The sequence below is a fragment of the Pelecanus crispus genome, chromosome 8 (assembly GCF_030463565.1).
Source record: "Pelecanus crispus isolate bPelCri1 chromosome 8, bPelCri1.pri, whole genome shotgun sequence".
Classification (NCBI taxonomy): domain Eukaryota; kingdom Metazoa; phylum Chordata; class Aves; order Pelecaniformes; family Pelecanidae; genus Pelecanus; species Pelecanus crispus.
In genome coordinates, this window is record NC_134650.1 from 15,692,854 (window position 1) to 15,706,907 (window position 14,054).

The following is a 14,054-nucleotide window of genomic DNA, read 5'->3' on the forward strand; positions in this document are numbered from 1 at the left end:
CTTACAATAAGGAATTTATCAGGAATATAGATGCAGAAAATTGCAAAGAAAATCACATAGAATACAAACTTCCAGAGAATCTCTTGATACTAATTAAGTAAATTATACTTAATTGGGCAAAACTTCAGTCAGACCAGCTTTTATTTTTTATTTACACAACAGAGAATGTGTTAGTCAAAAGAGCAAATACTTTGATATTTTTCCTTAAATATTATGTCATGTGAAGTGTCCTCTATGAGATACCATTTTCAGTACTTTGGATTTTCCTGTTATTCTGAGTATCTTTCTCACCTGTGTCTGACATACATAAAAAACATCTCTTGCAGAGTATTACAAGGCTATTTTTCCACTTGGAAGTGTATTTTCTCTCCCAGATCAGAGTACTGTGAAAATAAATAATTCAATACACCATCTATATAAGAACATGATAGATTAAATTTGGGTCTCACTATGTGAGTGCCAAAGCACTAGTTGTCTTCTCCAAGGTAGGGTTTCATGTCATATGTGTTCAAAAGCCAACGTTATTTCCAAAGAGGCTGTTCTAACTTTTACTGTTAGTTCAATTTTTAGCAATATTTTAATGTTGGGTCAGCAGCGAGATTCCATAAAATATTTAAAAATAAACACTGAGTTAAAAATTCCACTCCATTCCTCCAGCATTTCCCTGGAGTTTAGGTGTGCATTTGCTGCACAGATGGTGCAGCAGCAATATCACACAGTGCTGTCAGATTCCTGATATACATGGTGCAACACCATGAGTGCAAGATAAATGAATGCCTGAGCTTCACATTTCCCAGTGTTTTAGGGATTAATTCTACTCTTTATTAATCCACTGATGTCTCCTGGAAAACTTAAAATAAAAATCTCTCTATGAGAATATAATTCTACATTTGTGTTATACTAGATGGTGTCTTAGTTTTGTTTAATAATTTTTCATTACTATTGACATATCTTTGAATTTATGTGATATCTTTTATCCTGAGGAGTTCATCAGACATTGGGTCTGATTCCATCAGATATCATAGTCATGGTTGGTGAGGTCAAAGGCTTCCACAATTTATCTCTGCTATTAGAGCCATGGCTCAAGTGCTTGATTTTGTAAGGTCGTGTATAATCTCCAAATTAAATTTCCAGGGATGGGGTTTTTTAATTGCCCATATTTTTTTTAGAAGGTTCATATATGTTCTTATTGTGTCTGCGTATATGTTATAGGTAAATGTTAATTATTTGGTATACGGCATATTGCACCGAGGCTAATACAGACACAGCGAAGGACTATCATTAATGGGTTAAGCTTTGCACTTTTCCAAAGAAGTAATGTATAAGAGCTATTTGAGCTTTTCCTGCAGGATAAAATGGACTTGTGGGCCTTCTTGTGCATCTGCCCAGCCTTTATCAGAATTATTTTAGTACTGTCTGGTCAGTGCTGTTAATTTATTTGTGTTATAGTAGTTTCTAAAAGTATCTCTGCATATTCATAGTGAGGGTCCCTCCCCTTACAAAGAATTCAAAGTTAAATGGGCAAAGAAAAGAAAAAGAAGTCCCTCTCTCTGCTGTACAAGTAAGGAACTGATTTGCAAAAAAATAGGTAATTTGTCCAAGTTATACGATGAACCTATGGCTGGTCTAACAAGTGACTCCTCATCTGCAAAGAACAGTGCCTTAAGTCAGTTCTTCTCTGCTGCTATTGATGAGCATTTATGTATATACAAATACTCATTTTGTGCTGTCACCCTGCTGACATGAAAGACTGGTACCAAATGATTATGAAGGTAAGGCAACCAAAGATGAAGTTAGCAATAGGCCATCTCCAAGTCAGGATGTCACAGCACCTCTTGTACATTTTAAAAACTGCATATTGCATTCTGCTTCTATTACAAAATGAAGCGTTTGATTACAGCAGGTTATCTGAGGTGATATCAAATTACACGACAGAAATTAAAAATAAAAGTTCTGCTCGTGCCAGATGCTGGAAATAGTAAAATATTTATCATTCTCATGGGCTGGTGCCCAGCCAGCAGTTACAAAAATCTAGATTACACTTAGCGTGCTTTATGGGTTCAGTAGTATTTTGCTAGAAGGGAAAGTGAGATTTTGCAAGATTTCAGGGAAGAGGTGATACTGCAGTATTTCCTACCTAATGTAGTATAATACCACATACATTTGTAATGTGCCACATTCCCCAGTCGATTACTGAAGGGTAGCGTTCAACATGCCAGAACAGCATGACAACAGATACAGTGGCAAAGTTAAAAATAAAGCAGAAGGTGGGGGATGAAATATATTGACTTTGTAGCAGTGAGAAAGCAGTTCCACTGGATCAATGCTGGACTTGGTCAGAGTTGTGGCATAGGGCTTTTCTCAAGCAATCATTCTGTTAATTTAAGATCATTGGTCTGGAGAAGCTACAAGAGGCTGCATAGGTATGAAATACTTTTTTTCATATCACCTGCTCTCTTCTTTAGCCTGTATCGAAGAATTTAAAATGTGCCTAGTCTATGAAGTAAGGCTAGGCTCAAAGAAACTGCACAACTTAAGACTGAAAAACCAAAATGCTAGTGTAGTAATTTTCAGCCAGTGAGGAACAAAATACTCTTTAGCTTAACTAATTAGTTCTGGTTTTATCCCTTTAAAATCAGTCAGGATTATACATTAAACATGATACAGCTGGTTTTGTAGCTGTTTTAGTTTGGATTGCATTTGATCAAATGTCACTTTTATGTCATGCGATAGAGTGATTTTTATCTCAGAAGAAAAGGCCCAAACTTGTGCCCATTATGTTTGCCAGCAGTTTTGTGATGCTGACAGATGATGGGGTGGCTTATTTCTGGGACAGTGGTCTCACTACTCCTCTCTCAGACATTCCTTCTCCAGTGCAGGGAAGTCAGCTGTTGCTGTAGCAGCTCCAAGGTATCTTTAGATGCTAAGCTTATCCAAAAGCAAAACTCTTGACATATGGTACCCTTGGATAGCTACAAAGCAACCATATGAGGTGCCTCAGAGAGGGAGCAGGTAGGCTATTGGGGGTCAGAATTGCTACATCTATCTCAAACTAAACCATTCTACCCTTCAGTTAAAATAAGGAGATTAATTAGCTATTGAAAGATCAACATGTACGTGGAATGCTTAAAATCACACGCCCAGAGTGGCAGTCTACTCTTCATGTTCTCATGGACCTTTTCCTGCACATCATATAGCTAACGGTTTGAAAGAGAACACCATGAAATCCAGTGTGCATATAGTAATGATGCTTCACACACAGGCATGAGAAAAAATAAAATGACAATTTGTGCATGAGCTCACAAATATGTACAATGCTTATTTTTATCCAAAGATGTTTCCATATCTGAACTCTTTTTCCCTTTTATTCAAATTGGCTTTAGCAGAACAAAATGATTATAAAGCCCATTAATCTTAATTTTTCACACTAAGATTCATTTTACAGAACTGGAAGCTACAGAAATGGAACCATCCACCTCTTTCTCTGTCACTAGGATATCTAAATGTAATGCAGATTGAAAATTAAATTCAAGAGACAAGATAGCAGTTTTAATAACCTAGTAATTTCTAAATAAATAGACTTTGATGGAAGAGAAAAAACCCTGTTTTCCCAATAACACAAGATAGTAATACTTGTATGAAAAGGTCTCATGTTGATTAGGATTTTCTAAAGCTTTAAATTTACTCCTCTGATGTATTTAAATGTATGTGAAGTAGAACTGATACTTACTCTACTGTCTCATACCTTCTTTAGCCACTAACAGGAAGTTGTAAACTGTAGCAGATTTGGATGACAGTATTTCAAACCTCCTTTGTACAGTTTTATCAAAAGGGCAAGATAATCAAGAACGTGGCTCAGTATATTGAATAAATATTCACTTTTCTTAACTCAATATGTAACCTCCATGAAGTCCATACTCCCATCCCGTAATATAACATTAAATGCTGTGATATTTTAAGAAGACTTTTTGGATTCTGTCTTACTTAGTTGATATCAGTTATTATCTAAGAAAATAACAAAAGAATGTTATTTCTACTAACATTTTTACAGGAGAAGAAAAGGAATCATTTTCCACTACTGAAAGCTTTGTGTTTTTCAGTGGGTGTACAATAGCAGGATAGGATGCAGAAAATTGTTGGTTCAGAGGTAACCTGCATATCTTCATGTAACAAAATGAGTATTATTTTGCCTCTTTTAACTTGCTTTTGTAATGTAATGTTTCAGTATCCCCCCAAAATAAAAATACAAACCCCCCCACTTTGCTTGCTTTCATTTAAATTCAGATCAAGTGATCTAAACCCATCAGTTTCATCTGACATTGGTGGAAAACCAGTCCAAGGTTCGTGAAAATTTTGCATTTGCACAGTTGAGTTCAGCAACCTTGTTACAAAAATTTCAGGATATTCAGGTAATTTTTAGAAGTGTTAAGTTTTTATAAACTTTAGGGGATGGTCTATGAACTTCTCACATTCATTTCTAATCTGTTAGCAATTACTGGGTATGTTCAATAGGAACTTTGTATCTTTTGCTTTGATTAGGAAAGCATTAACATACTTAACTCATGTGAGTAGCTGTGAGACCTTTGGATATGTCAGCAGCTTTTCAAATTGACTCTACTGCTGGATGATAGCAAAGGTGGATTGGAATCATGTTTGAGTGCTTCTGTTCCTTACTTTCAGAGAGATCCCAGAGGAAGGTGCTGGGTAATTGCTCATTCACTCTGAGAGCTCTCTCTTCATTATAAAATAAATAAATGAATAAAAGTGAAAGAGGAAATTGCACCATTTGCTAAGTAGACCAGACGTTACTTCATAATTGTTCAGCAGAGAAGAGGGGGAACCAAATCCTGTACTCTAAACCAAGCAAGCACAAGAGAAGAAATTAAGGAAGCTTCTGTATGTGTGCTGTAGACAACTGTCTGTGTTTCATCTACCTATCTACCTACTAGGTAAGGATCTTCCCCTCTGTAAAGGCATTTCGTTGATCCACATTAGACTGGAATAAAGAAAAAAAGCTGGAACAGAACGAGTCATTTTCTAAATTATGAACTCTCTTACAGTTCTCCTTTTGTAAATTACTATATACGTGAGAGGTTTTTGTATATGCCAGTTTTATTATGACAGAGATGTAAGGAATGTATAATACCCAGCTAAAATGGACATACTACCTAAGTCTAGTGGTAATTTTATTCTACCATTTATATTTCTTGATTTACTTAGCATACCCCAGTAGAGTATGATAGAATAGCAAGGACTAGTATCTCTCTGACATGTTCTGTAATAGGGTGCTGTGGCCATTTAAATCTGAAACGGCAACTGTCAGAATCAAGGCTGCCTGTGCAATGAAGACCCCAGGCAGCAGCAGAGGAGAAGGCTGAGGTAGAACCGATGTATTGCTTGGTGCCTAGGAAAGAGAAAACACAGGATACTAGTACTGTTCTTTTTAAGACTGTGTCAGGTACCTTGTTGTGCAGTAGATGTAGCAGGCTGGCTCAGGGATCTCCTTTCAAGCCAATCAGGACAAGTTTGGGAAGAGAAAGAATAGCTTATAATTTGCTGGCTTCCTAATAAAAAAGGAGATGTGAAAGAGAAGAGCAATTGTCTGCTGGGCTGTCTGACTGAGGAACAGACATCAGAACTCTACAGGTGCACAGGATTGTAAAAAAAATGTCAGGTTCGCAGTGTTGCCTGACAGCAGAAACAAGAGTATTGGACCGAGGATTTTGTAGTGGACAACGTTGGATGGAAACAGTTTAAAAGCCAGCTAGATAAGCCCACTCAGGGCTACAGCCTGCTTCATGATCCAGGATGCAAATAGACACTTTACTTCACTACTCGTTTGGATTAGAACAACAGAGTTTAATTTAATTTGAGGTCTGTTTTGTTTCAGATCCCGTAGTGTTTTGGTATTTTAAAATTCTACTTATCTGTTTTCTTATTACAACATTTACTACTAGCAGATTTCTAGTTTGAAAATGTAGGCGAAGAATCATAAGTTTTTTCTCAGCATTAGATTAAACAACATGCTGATCAGTCAAATTTCCCTGACACAGGCTGTTTCCTGACATTTGCAGACAGCACTGGGGTTCTGTACTGATCTAGGAATCTAATGTCACCTGGAGATTAAAGCCAAAATAAATCAACAAAAGTTTGCTGAGAAACAAGAACGCTTCTTTATTTGCACAGTGTTCATTGAATAATATATTGGTATCAGGATGGCATTGGATAAAAGGGAGATTTAAGATAACTCACTGAAGATTTGGAAGAAACAATAACAGGACATTCAGTTAAAATGCCTTTCAGCACATCTCCATCTTTTCACTGTTTTATTTTTCTAACAGGAATCCAGAGAAGACCAATACGACCAATAATATGTGATATTGTAAGGACAAGACATTTTGAGTTACAACAAACTGCTTTAAAACAAACTTGGTACAAGAATAAGCCTTGCTGTTTGACGCAGGTTCTTTTACCATGCCTAAAGCAGTAACTATTTGGCAGTTTCCTCTCCCACATTCTCTCTGATGTCTCCGATACCTCTAATTGCAACATGTAAATTAAAATAAAACCAAAAGCAGAATAGTTATATGGCATAGAGAGAGGGCAAAATTACAAGGAGCTGCAAAGGTTTAGGATGTTACTGTTTTGTAAATGGAGGTTACCAGTACTGATGGCATGGAAAGTATGAGAATACCTTAGCTGCTTCAGTTCAGTCAACCATCATAGCTTAATGTGTTGATATTATGTTTTGGCAGTGTTGCTGTATAGGTGGAATATTCTGATGTTTTGAGTAGGACCACATGAAGGTCTCCGCTCATGCTCATGCACTGCAGGAAGTCTTCCCAAGTTTCACATTTAATATCCTATTCTATGCAGAATGCACTCAAACTCTAATTGTAGGAAGCAGAACAAAATCTTTAAAAGGATGTCCATTAAAAATATATGTATACATGTAATGTGCTTTATTTTTTCTTACTTCTATGAGAACTGAGCTGTACTTATGTATAATAAACATGCAGAACCAGGAGGCTGTCGGTTTTGGGGATTTTTTTTGTGGCCATCAGAGGAAGGGGAAATGGGGAAGATTATTCTACAAACAAGCGGGTGGCCTTTTTGGTGAAGTCTAAGAAAACAAAGATGTGGCTATCATCATAGACTAGCTTTTTAATGGTGTATTAGACAAGATACTTCCAAAAAATCCCAGATTTAAATAGACCTAAATGTTTATAGTTGCATCCATAAAGTTTTATTCTAACTACACAAGGTAAGGCTGTGAATAGAGAATGGGAAGCCAAAGCTATATGTAGAAACTTGGAGCAAGTCACATTGTGGTAGACCAAATGATGTGTTTTAAAGTCTTGGAAATTAAAAAGCTGTGCCCTGAAAGACAGGCATCTGAAACCATGACAAATGCACTTGGAATCATCAGGATAAAGTTGCTGATCTTAGAAAATTTTAAGGTTCACTGACCTATGTATTAATCTGTTTATGTGTCTGTGTCTGAAGAAGCCAATCACAAATACTATGTTACCTTGCAAATACTATGAATAAGTTATGTTATTTAAAAGAAAATGAAGAAGATTTGTAAATGAATTAGCAGTAGCCATGTATGACTCAAAAGGAGTCATATTGTTTCAATAAATTAGTGTGGATTGGGGGAAGACATTCTGCCCAGCATTAAAGAAGGGTCTTGAGATAGGGAAAAAAAAAACCAAATCCAAGCTAATCGAAATTCCATGGATTTGGAAATATGAGGCCCACTTAACTCTCACAATTAAGCATTTTATGAGTAATAACTTCATGTTTAAGTACTGAAAGGTCTATATATCATCTTGATTTGGGTGGAGGAAATATAATCGCTGACAGAAGTGAGTATTTTTTGAAAAAAATTGTATTATCTGATTTCCACTGAGAAACCGAGCAAGTGTTAAGCCTAATGAAAAATAATAGCGTAAAATCTGGATGTGGCCAATATGAATACTTGATTAAAAAATGTGGCAATTAAGGAATCATGACATTTTCTGAAACTTTGGACAAAATAAAAATTTGTGAGTATTGTAAGAAACAATAATGAATATTTCTGCTTTGGTTTTGTTAGTAATATTCACTAATGTGTATTTGAAAATACAGTATCTTGCATAAAATTATGCTCCTCTATGGGGAATATACTCTTGACAGAAATATGATGTTTTGATTTGCCACAAAGCACTTAAAAATACAAATATAACAAACTAGTGCACAAACATAGATAATAGTGGTAGTACTTTTATGTGTCCATATAGGGAGTTGCTTGGAATATATTATGGCAGTCCTCATTTATTTCATCTTGAAATACCCAGACTATTATTACCTGTGTTACATCCAGTCTTGTAACAATCCTAAAACATTATTAGTGCCCAATGATGTGAAGTCAAGTGCTTATAAAAACAGCCTCTTAAGCATAGTACAAAAAAACCAACATTCTAAGAGTTATTTCTGGTGGAGTACAGGACATTAAAATGCTGCTAGATGATATCCCAGCTTGGGTTTAAAGAATTAATGAAGAACAAATGTTCTAACTAACATGTAAGCATGAAATTCTCTCTGTGGGTTGACCTTCATTCTTCTGCAGTTAGTTAATGAGGATTGTCTTTGTTATCTTTCTTGCCGAAGAACCTTGGGGCCTTGTATCATTATTGAATGAACACAATGTCACCTCAGCTGGCAGAAATATTTTGTCTTTTGTCAGGAAAAGAAGTTTCCTCATGTCAGCTGGTGAAAGCACAACACAGCAACCAGCAATTGAGACCAGACATTTCAATTCAGCTATCTTAGCCCAGTGGAGATGTTTAACCTGCTGTAGTTGTTTTGATCAGAATATTTAGGCTTCATTATTGTATGACTCTTGCATCTACTTCTGAAGTTTGTGACTTATTGTTCTAAATTAATGATAAACAAAAGCATTTTATCTGGAGAACTGCTCTCAATATTCCCCTTTTAACAGTTAATTACCATTTCTTGCAGAACAGTATGATTTTTTTGAAATGAACACTTAAAGAACAGCTGCTTTTTATCTGACTCAAAATGACAAGTGGATTGTTAACTATCTGTGGATCTTGTAAGGTGGGGATCACATCTGTTCAGAAAACTGGAGCTGTAACTTTGAGCATTTCTGTGAGCTGTATCATATTATGCAGAGCTCGATAAGGGGTAGAATGATGATTGCAAGTTTCAACCAACGTAAGCCTATTATTTGGGGTGCCCCCAATACGCATACGCTTTCCCCATTGCTCAGGGCACCCATTGTCATTATACATAGCGGCAAAGACAAAAAAAAAAGAAAAGTGAATCTTCTGTCTGTACTTAAAAGTGGCACAGGGTGAGTGTGCACATGGGAGGGGAGAGAAAGCATTAGTTGAAAACAGTGTAAGAAAAAGTTACTCATGAATTACTCACCCAGGTGTATTATGTACAAGATAGCTGATATGGGACTTTATCATGGACATACGGAAGATCTCTGTTGAAGGAAGTACTAGATGTGCAGACAGCAAGTGGTAACGGTTTTATAAATAAAAAGGCAAATACCTTTTTTCCATCCTTTTTGGCTAGTGGGAAGAAGACCTGACACTGAGGAACACTTTCCTCAGTTTCCTGTCCTGTGGGGACACATGGGGATGGAACAGCTTTCCCCCTCCCTAAACAGCTCCAGTCACGTATGAAAATGACTTAAGATACCAAGCATGTGGAACTACTGCTATGCTAGAGATGACACTGGAGAAGACAGATGAAGGATATTTCTCTACACTGGGGATGTAGGTCAAGCTGTTTGGGAGATCCATCCTAGAAAAGGAAAAAAATTCAGTGATCAGGCTTTTCTTTGGAAAGAGAGAGACACAGGAAGAATTTTTTATTCCAGTTAATATTTGTCTATTTTCTACTCAGAGATGTCTCCTCTCACTCTAGGATTTTGACAAGAACTTCTGCCACTTTTTCTTTCAGAAGTGTGGATGAGTTAGGATGTTTTTAAATACATTGCTTGTGATAAATCAGTATTTTTCAACTAAAAAGAAAAAAAATGTGGTTGAAAATGTCAGATCAATCGGCTGAACCTTTGTGTGAGATAATGTTGATTATTCTATTTAAATAGGGTTACCTACTTTAACACTGTGAAGGGCAATACTCTGTTATAGTCCATGTCATAAGGTAATGAGCAACAGGAAATGAGACCTAAAATGATGTGCTGTATTCAGAGGTTTTGTTATGTTGCATTTTGCCTTATAGCCACTTCCCCTTTTTTTCCTGAGGCAAGAGTATTACATAAGTATTATCATGAATCCCATGTGTTATTAGTATATAATGAAAAGGAATGGCATTTTTGCAGGTTTGTTACCCCAACATTCAGCTTACCTTCAATCCTGTAAACTGCATTTTTGAGCCGACAGACACATATGTTTTGTTAAAGTCATTAAAATAATGCTGTATTAAATACTTCTCTAAAGTAAGTCAAGTACAACTGTGTTACCTTCTGGTTATTAGGATACATATGTCTAATATACATTAATTTTGGAGTCCCTTAGGGGACAGTCTTGTTATTAATACAGCAGAGAACAGCTGAGTGAGCATATGGTTTATTAAGACATGCTTATATTAATTATATGTGGATACTATTCAAAAATGTCACTGGTCTATAACTGAGAGACCCTTCATGATCACTACTTTGAACCTCAGAGCTCAGTAGGATTACTCTTGATCCGATCTATTTGTCTTTGGCTGGAAAATTCATTATATTTGTGTCTAAGTTGGAAATTAATGAAACACTTCAGAACCTAATACCATGAAAACTCAAGCAATTAATGAATATGCAAAACAAGGAAATTTTGCAGGCGTGATGAAATTGCACATGAGAAGGTCTAGAGCTCGTGTTTCTTTAATACCTTATGCAGCAATCTAATCCGTAATGGGACCTTACACAATGTACATCTTAAAGCAGAATAATCTAATAGTTGCAGTTAAAAATTAAAAATGAGTTACAATCTTGTCTGCATGGCTTCCATCCCCATACTGTACTGCTCAACTGATTTGCTTTTTGAATATTGCAATGCCTGCTCTATTGCTTAACACCAGTTAACATTTATGACGATTTCTTACTTTTAAGGCTGTTTTTCATACCAGGAGATGACACAGTACACACTGTGTCCAGCAGTGCACCATTGCATCTTTTAGTGGAGTGCCAGGTGGAAGATTGTACAAGCCTGAAAATAAAATTACATGGATATAAGCTTGGAGAAGAAGACCCAGTGCGAAACAAGCTCAGGACCATTCAGTTTCATATTTCTTCCTCTTACTTTAAAGGTCCTCTGATCCCAGAAAAGGTGGAATCAGTGCCTAACACTTAGAATCACATGCACTGTGTCTGCTTTGCTTGACTTATGACAAATTTTAGTCTTCCTGTGATACTGCTGAAACAGAAAAGGCTGCACTTGGCCTTTTCCATCACTTGGCTCCTTAGCTAGCGCCTAGTTTCTTGTGCAGTACACAACTGCAGGAAAAAAAATTGCACTGAGAGGAAAGATTGCTTCATTAATGTTTCTAATTGTTCTGTGGATTCAAAAAGAATGACATGTTGGATGCTTTCCTGTGTTAGCAGAATCTGAAAATTTAAACATAAGGAGTCAGGCCCCAGAACTCTGAAGGTAAAACAATACAATGAGTTAATATTTTCTATACAATGCATTTTGTTTACATTTTTTGAAAACTCAGGTGTAATTTTCAGTATTTCTTCAAAGGCATTGGGGCAGAATCTATTAATAAGTTACATTTAAAGCCCTACACCCATCATGCAACTAGTCACAGGGTGTTGAGCCATTAATATGAACTCAGCTGTGAGATGTGGTGGAGCAAAGTTGGTCCAAGTGTATAAAAGTAAAAAGAATGTAAGTACATCTGTAGTTCTGGGTCTAGCACTGGGTGTCTTGAAGTGTTCCCGGGACATTCAGCAGCCTGCGTGGTGGGCGGTCAGGAAGGCGGCATGGCCCTAGGGGGGCCCAGTCCCTGCTGGGGAAGAGGGGGCTCTTCCTGTACGGGGGTGCCATTCCCGCCACTCCTCTGAGCCACGGTTTCCCCAGCCGTGAATGGAGACAGCACATGCACAGCATTGTAGACCTACTATAAGCGCTATGGGTTTTGACTTGGAGCATTTCATGGTTATCCAAAAGACTGAGGCAGTTTAAATCTCTAGGATTGCTCTTTAGAAATGTATGCTAGAAATCTAAACCCAAAAGTAGCCCAACAATGAAATGTAATTCTAATTTATAAATACAGAGCTGTCATTCTCAAAAGTGATAAAGTTCAACTATAAAATTATCCACAGAGTAGGAGTTTGCAGCAATGTTTTGTTGTACTGCTTCAAAGACCACAAGAAAAAACTAAACCAACTCTCAGTTTGACTGGAAAACAAACAAGCCACAGGTGTCTGACAGGAAGTACAACAAGCACAGTATTTTTTTATTAGTGTGGAGCAGCAGGTGTTTGGAGTTAAGCTGAGTATTTCTTTACATAACCAGCTCAGTAGACAGTCAACAAATGTGTTCTTGTCTTCAGGTGAAAAGGATCAGCTCTGGCTCAGTTTATTAGCCTTTGTCAAAATGTGAGGGCAGCAGCTGGAGGAAAGGCCTGGCTGTGAGGGATGGGCCCTGACTGCTGCCCTAGACCACATACCCCTCCCCTCTCTGAGGGGTCTGGCAGTTGCCAGGCTGCTCCTTGGGCCCACAGCTTGCGTCTGTCAAAGTGTTTTGCTGCTGGTGAGTTGTGATGTGTTTGGTGAGGAAAGGAGCTCACCAAGCCACTTTCCATCATCTCTCAGCAGTCCTGGTTAACAGGGGAGGTCCCTGATGACTGGAGGCTTGCCAATGTGATGCCCATCTACAAGGATGGCTGGAAGGAGGACCCAGGGAACTATAGGCCTGTCAGCCTGACCTTGGTACTGGGGAAGATTATGGAGTGTTTCATTTTGAGTGAGCTCAACAGGCATGTCCAGGTAAACCAGGGGATTGGGCCCAGCTGGCATGGGTTCATGAAAGGCAGGTCCTGCTTGACCAACCTGATCTCCTTTTATGACCTGCTGACCCGCCTGGTAGATGATGGAAAGGCTGTGGATGTCATTTACCTGGACTTCAGCAAAGCTTTTGACACAGTCTCCCATAGCATTCTGCTGGAAAAGCTGGCAGCCCATGGCTTGGATGAGCGTACTCTTTGCTGGGTAAAAAACTGGCTGGGTGGCTGAGCCCAGAGAGCAGTGGTGAACAGAGTTAAGTCCAGTTGGTGACCAGTCACAAGTGGTGTTCCTCAGGGCTCTGTTTTGGGGCCAGTCTTGTTTAATATCTTTATCAATGATCTGGATGAGGGGATTGAGTGTGACCTCAGAAAATTTGTAGATGACACCAAGTTGGGTGGGAGTGTCAATCTGCTGGAGGGTAGGATGGCCCTGCAGAGGGATCTGGACAGGCTGGACTGATGGGCCAAGGCCAACTGTATGAGGTTCAACCAGGCCAAGTGCTGGGTCCTGCACTTGGGTCACAACAACCCCATGCAACGCTACAGGCTTGGGGAAGAGTGGCTGGAAAGCTGCCTGGCTCAAAAGGACCTGGGGATGCTATTTGACAGCTGGCTGAACATGAGCCAGCAGTGTGCCCAGGTGGCCAAGAAGGCCAACAGCATCCTGGCTTGTATCAGGAATAGTGTGGCCAGCAGGAGCAGGGAGGTGATTTTCCCCCTGTACTCGGCACTGGTGATGCTGTACCTGGAATCCTGTGTCCAGTTTTGGGCCCCTCACTACAAGAAAGACATTGAGGTGCTGGAGCGTGTTCAAAGAAGGGCAACAAAGCTGGTGAAGGGTCTGGAGCACAGGCCTTATGGGGAGCGGCTGAGGGAACTGGGGTTGTTTAGCCTGGAGAAGAGGAGGCTGAGGGGAGACCTTATCGCTCTCTACAACTACCTGAAAGGAGGTTGTAGTGAGGTGGGTGTTGGTCTCTTCTCCCAAGTAGCTAGTGATAGGACGAGAGGAAATGGGCTCAAGC